Here is a 6,303-nt window from a genome sequence, read left to right on the forward strand (position 1 = left end):
CCTGTTTATCTAAGGAGAAATCAATCAGGAAGTAAAAATATAACTCCTACACCTCATAGTAAATATACCATACTCATATAAACAATCAGAGAATTAAGAGAGAAGTCAGAAAAGCTAATGTAGATGATCTTGTTTTCAAACAAATGGATTTAATATCTATTCTATGATTATAGGTGCTAGCAATGACCTTGTGTGAGTAAGTCTGTTATTTCTACTTAAATGCTCTTCTAAAAGTAGAAAAGACCATAGCCAGAAATATGAAAATATAAGAAAAGAAAAAATCACAGTTATATTTAATAAATATGGCAAATCCGACATTTAAAAAGCTAGTACGAAGGCCACAAGAATAAATGTATGCAACCCAACTCAACATACAATAATTAGTTAGAGGATGAACAACTGAGAAATATCTAAAAGATGATGTCAACAACAAAATATGGAAGAGAAAGTAAACAATAATTCTTATAGAATATATTTGAACTTAAAAGCAAATTAGCTGAAAATGGATTAGTATAGATATAGACGGGTATACATAAACATGATGATGACTACAAAACAAAACCCTAAAAAAGGTATACAAAGAACAAAGGAAGAAATACATGCAAAGCAATACAGAAAAGCATCAAACCAGAAAGGAAGAGATTAAGAGAAGAAGAAAAGAACAGGGGATTAGTATAACAACAAAAATGATTACCGAAATGGCAATAGGTACATAGCTATAAATAACTACTTTAAAGTTAAATGTATTTCATAGTCCAATAAAGAGGCACAGAATACACTGGCTGCTGTTGCTCAGTTGGTTGGAGCATTGTTCCATAGACCAAAAGTTCATGGGTTTGATTCCCAGTCATGGCACATACCCAGGTTGAAGCTTTGATCCTCAATTGAGGCGAGTATGAGGAGGCAAGTGGCTGATGTTTCCCTCTCACATTGATGATTCTCTTTCTCTGTCTCCCTCTTTCTTTCTCTTCCTGTCTCCGTAAAAGCAATAAAAAAGTGTCCATGGGTGAGGATAAAAGTTTTTTTAAAAAGACATAAGGCAACTGAATAGATTAAAAAGAATTTGCTTCATCAATATTCTGCTTACAAGAGACAGTGCAAATTGAAAGACATATAGCCAGAAAATGGAGAGATGAAAAAAGATATTCCATGCAAATAAAAATAAAAACAAAGCTGAGGTAGCATTGCTTATAACAGACTAAGTATATTTGAAAACAAAAATTTAAAATCAAGACAAAGGACATTACATAACTATAAAGTGGTCAATTGTACTAGAGAATGTAGCATTTTTAAATAGCTATATACCCAACATAGGAGTATCTGAATATATAAAGCAATTATTAATAACATCAAGTGAGATATCCAAAGTAATACTGAAATAGAAGGGGATGTATACCACACTTACAGCAATGGGTAGATCATCTGGACAGAAAATTAATAAACAAAGAATGCCTTAAAATGTCACATTAGATCAGATTGACATAATAGACGTTTGTGGAACATATCTCCACAAAATACACAGCAAATTTTTTAAATTCCCATAGAACATTGTTTATAACCATGTATTAGGCCACAAAGCAAGCCTAAAAATTCCTCTTGATTGAAATTTTACCAAGCATTTTTCTGATTACAATGGCACAAACTAGACATCAACTACAGGAAGGAAACTGGAATGAACACCTGAAAACTAAGCAACATGCTACTAAACAACTAATGGATCAAAAGCACATCAAACAAGAAATCAAAAGTACCTCATAACAAATCTAAATGAAAACACAATTTTTGAAAATTGATGGAACAAAGCAAAGCACTTCTAAGAGGGCAGTTCATGGCCATACAGGCCTACCTCAGGAAACAAGAAAAATCCCCAATAAAATATCCAGCTTTACATCTAATGGAAGTAGAAAAAGAACAGATGCAACTCTGAGTAAACAGAAGAAAGAAAATAGTTATGATCAGAGCAAAAATAAATGAAAAAGAAAAAAAGATTGAAAGAACAGGAAAACTAAGGGATGTTTCTTTTGAAGAAACAAAAGCAATAAACATATAGCCAAACTCATCAAGAAAAAAAATGACTAAATAAATAAAATCATCAAGGAGAGAGAAGCAGTTACACCTGACACCACAGAAACACAAAGATCCACTAAAGAATATTACAATTAGATGTAAGAAATCCAACAACCCAAAAGAAAATGGTATGTTTGTTAAAGTAAGTAACATTCCAATGCTGAAAAAGAAGAAATACAAAATGTAGATACATTCACTCCTAGCAGTGTAATTAAAGCAGTAGTAGTTGGGCTTCTGGTCAAGGTTGTGGCACAGGTACATGTGGTGCCTGATTCTCTGACAGCCATGTAAAACTAATTTACAGAACAACCATCTTTGATCAATATCTGAAATCTAGCTGAACAGAAGAGACCTACAACTAAGGATATAAAGAAGAAACCCAACAAGACTAGTAGGAGGGGTGGGCAAAAGGAATGGACTGCTCCCACACTCACAAATGGCAGAGAAAACTTGAGAGGGGTATCTTAAGGTAAAGAGTTCTCCCCTAAGGAGAGAGTGGTCTTAGTGCCACACCATGACCCAAGCCTGGGGTTTGAGTGCCAGGAACGGAAGTCCCCATAACCTCTGGCTGCAAAAACTAGTGAGGATTGTTGCTGAGTGAGACAGAGCACTTCTGGAGTTCCAGTATTCATCTTAAAGGGCCAACTCAGAAGCTTACTTGCATTTCCTCTCTCTGAGCTCTGGCACTGGGGTAGCAGCTCAAAAGGCACTAGGAACACACAGGGAGAAACTGAAGGGCGTGGCATTATGGCGAGAGCTGGAAGGACATCTTTCTCTTAGACAGAATTGCTGCCAAAGGCCATTGTTCCTTTTCTGTGCCCTCTCCCTACAGGGCCAGCAGGAAGGTGCCATATCTGACTCCATCCATCCTGCTAACACCCTTAGCCTTGGCCTCGTGATTCCTTGAGACCAAACCCATTTGAAGCCCTTTTCAATGGCTTTTTCATACTAAAAGCCTGTCCTGATTCATGCTTCTTACTTTTCTAAAATTTCTCAGATGAGCAGCCATTGTCCTTGGTGTGTTTTATATAACTTGTTAAGTGGCCCCATGCTGGGTACTAGCAACAGCTGGTCTTGGTTCACAGCTTGGTCTCTTCCGGACACCTCCAAGCCCAGCATAAGTTCCAGCCATGTACAGATTGCTTTGTAGCTCATGCCAGGTGGCTCCAGCCAGAACACAGGCAGTGATGACCTTGGCCTGCATCTCCTAGAGGGACCCAAAGCCAGTGCACCTGGTGGACAGCTTCAGGCCATAATAAAGCATTGCCAAACCACCTCTCCAAGTGACACTGAAAGAGTGGACTTAGCAGACTGTAGAACCCTACTGAAGTAAGTCCTGCTTCATGGATGGGCCCCCATACACCTGATCCGTAATGGTGGTAGCAATCAGTCCTGGTAGCCAATCAGCCTTGGGGTAAATATCTCCAATTAACATGACAATCAAGTATCAACTTCAATAGGAGGATGTGCATGTCTCACACAGGAGGGTCCACCTGAAGTGCCCAACTCAGGTAAATGTAGAGACTGTATTACTGGACCTCAAAGGATACCTACAATATAAGGCCTCGTTACCAAACCTGAGAGATATAGCAGCTCTACATAATATATGGGAACAAAGACAGGGATGCCATAATGAGGAAACAAAGAAACATGTCCCAATGAAAGAACTGAAAAAACTGCAGCAAATGTACTAAACAAAATGAGAACAAATAATTTACTAGATGCAGAGTTCAAAATACTGTTTATATGGAGGCTCATGGAACTTAGGAAAAGAGTGTGCAGACTTAGTGAGAACATCAACAAAGAGATAGGAAGCATAAAGATAGAAGAAGAAAACACAAAATAATAAGCAGTCAGAAATGAAAAATATACTAACTAAAATGCCGAACACATTATAGGGAATCAAGAGTAGAGAAGATTAAGCAGAGAATCAAATCAGAGATTTGGAAAACAAGGAAGAAGTAAACACCCAATCCGAGCAGCAAAAAAGGAAAAAGAATTTCAAAAAATGAGAATAGTATAAGGAACATCTAGGAAAATGTCAATCACACAAACATTTACATGATGTGGGTGCCAGAGGCGAAAAGAGAGAGCAAGAAATTGAAAGCCTGTGTGAAAAAATGGAAGAAATTCTCTCTAACCTGGTAAAGGAAAGAGATATACATGCAAGTCCAGGAAGTTCAGAAGTTCCTAACAGGATAAACCCAAAGAAGCCCACACCAGACACATAATAAGTAAAATGCCAAAGTTTAAAGGCAGAGAGACTCTTAAAGGTAGAATTTGAACAGCAGGTATTTATATACAGGGGAGTTCACACAAGATTTTCAGGTGATTTCTCAACAGAAATTTTATAGACCAGAAGAGACTGACACAAAATATTTAAGGAATGAACTGCAAGGACTGACAACAAAGAGTACTCTACACATCTAAGCTATCCTTTGGAATCAAAGGATGTATAAAGAGCTTCCCAGACAAGAGCAAGATAAAAGAGTGCATTACCACCAAATCAGTATTACATGGAATGTTAGAGTCTTCTTTAAGAAGAAGAGAAGCATATCAGGTGGGAGGGACTTCAAGGGATGAGCATAAATATTGAAGGGATTAAGAAGTACAAAGTGGAAGATACAGAATAGTCATGGAAATGTAAAATAGAACAAAAACAATATAGTCAGTATTCTAATAAATATGTATTGTGTTAGATAAGTATGAGATTTATTTGGGTGATCACTTACTAAGTTACATAATATCTAATTACTGGAGGTTGTGCATCTGAAACTAATACAATATTGTGTGTCAACTGTAATTACAAAAGAAAAATTATTGTCAGAAAAAGAAAGAAATTGAAGTAGTAATAAATACTCTCTACAAACAAAAGCCCATGACCAAATAGCTTCACAGGTTATTCTAGTAAACTTTTAAAGAAGAATTAACTCCTGTTCTTAAATTATTTTAAATATTGAAGAGGGAAGAATGCTTCCAATCTCATACTATGAAGCCAGTATTACCCAGGTACAAAAAACAGACACAGACATAAAAAAATATATAGGCCAATGTCCTTGATAAACATAAATGCAAAAATTCTTAACAACATTACTTTCAGAAGGATTATACATCATGACCAAGTGGGATTTATCTCAGAGATGCAAGGATGATTCAAGTATAAGAAATCAATCAATGTGATACATCTCAATAATAACAAAATATATAAATCATATGAGCATCTCAAAAGATGCAGATAAAGCATTTGATAAAATTCAACATCTTTTTATGATAGAAACTCAGCAAAGTTGGCATATAAGGCATATATCTCAACATAGGAAAGGTCATAGATGACAAACCTCCAGCTAACATCATACTCAATGGTGAAACGGTGAAAGCTCTTCCTATTAAAATTAAGAATGATACAGGTACGTCCACTATCACCACTGATACTTAACATAGCATTGAAAGTGCTACACAGCAATTGTAAGAAAAAGAAATAAGAGGCTTCCAAATCAGAAATGAAGAAGTAAAATCTCATTATTTGGGGGTGACATGATGCTATATATATAAAAAACCCTACAGACATCACCACAAAACTACTAAAACTAATAAATGAATTTTGTGAAGTTACAGAATACAGAATCATTACATAAAAATTTACCGCATTTCTATACAACAATAATAAGCAATTAGAGTGCTTAATATGAATGTTTAGAATGTAATAAGTAATTACAATGTTCAAAGCAGCTGGGCCACCTGGCCAGAGTGACACATTCTACTTTGACATTGGTGAGTCTAGGGTGTTAACAGTTTACAGTGAACATGACAGCAATGCTAATGAGGGGATTCTGTGGTTTCTGCTCTGGTGCAGTGATTGTTCCCTGTGGGGTCCGGAAAATGAAAATTGTGCTGACATCTCCAAGGTATGTTACCGTAGATGGAAAAAGACCACAGACAGTCTCGGATAAGGTCAAGATTGACCATTGTCAAGAAAGATACTGGACTAGGACATGACTACCTGCCATGACTCCCTTTAGTTAGAAAGTGTTAATTTCAGACCATCCTATATGGCTATTTTTGGTCTCTGAGTTGGTAAGGCCTTCCACACAGGCCTTCCCTGAGCTTGTCAAGTTTAGCGTGTGGACCCTCTTTTTGTCCTCATTCTCTGGAAGAGAACTTGGAAGATTGGTGGTATTTCTTTCTAAAGTATTTGTCAATATTCACTGATGAAAGCATCTGGGCTGGGAGTTTTCT

The sequence above is a fragment of the Sturnira hondurensis genome, unplaced genomic scaffold, assembly GCF_014824575.4.
Source record: "Sturnira hondurensis isolate 20B ecotype Veracruz unplaced genomic scaffold, ASM1482457v3 Scaffold0021666, whole genome shotgun sequence".
NCBI classification, from domain to species: domain Eukaryota; kingdom Metazoa; phylum Chordata; class Mammalia; order Chiroptera; family Phyllostomidae; genus Sturnira; species Sturnira hondurensis.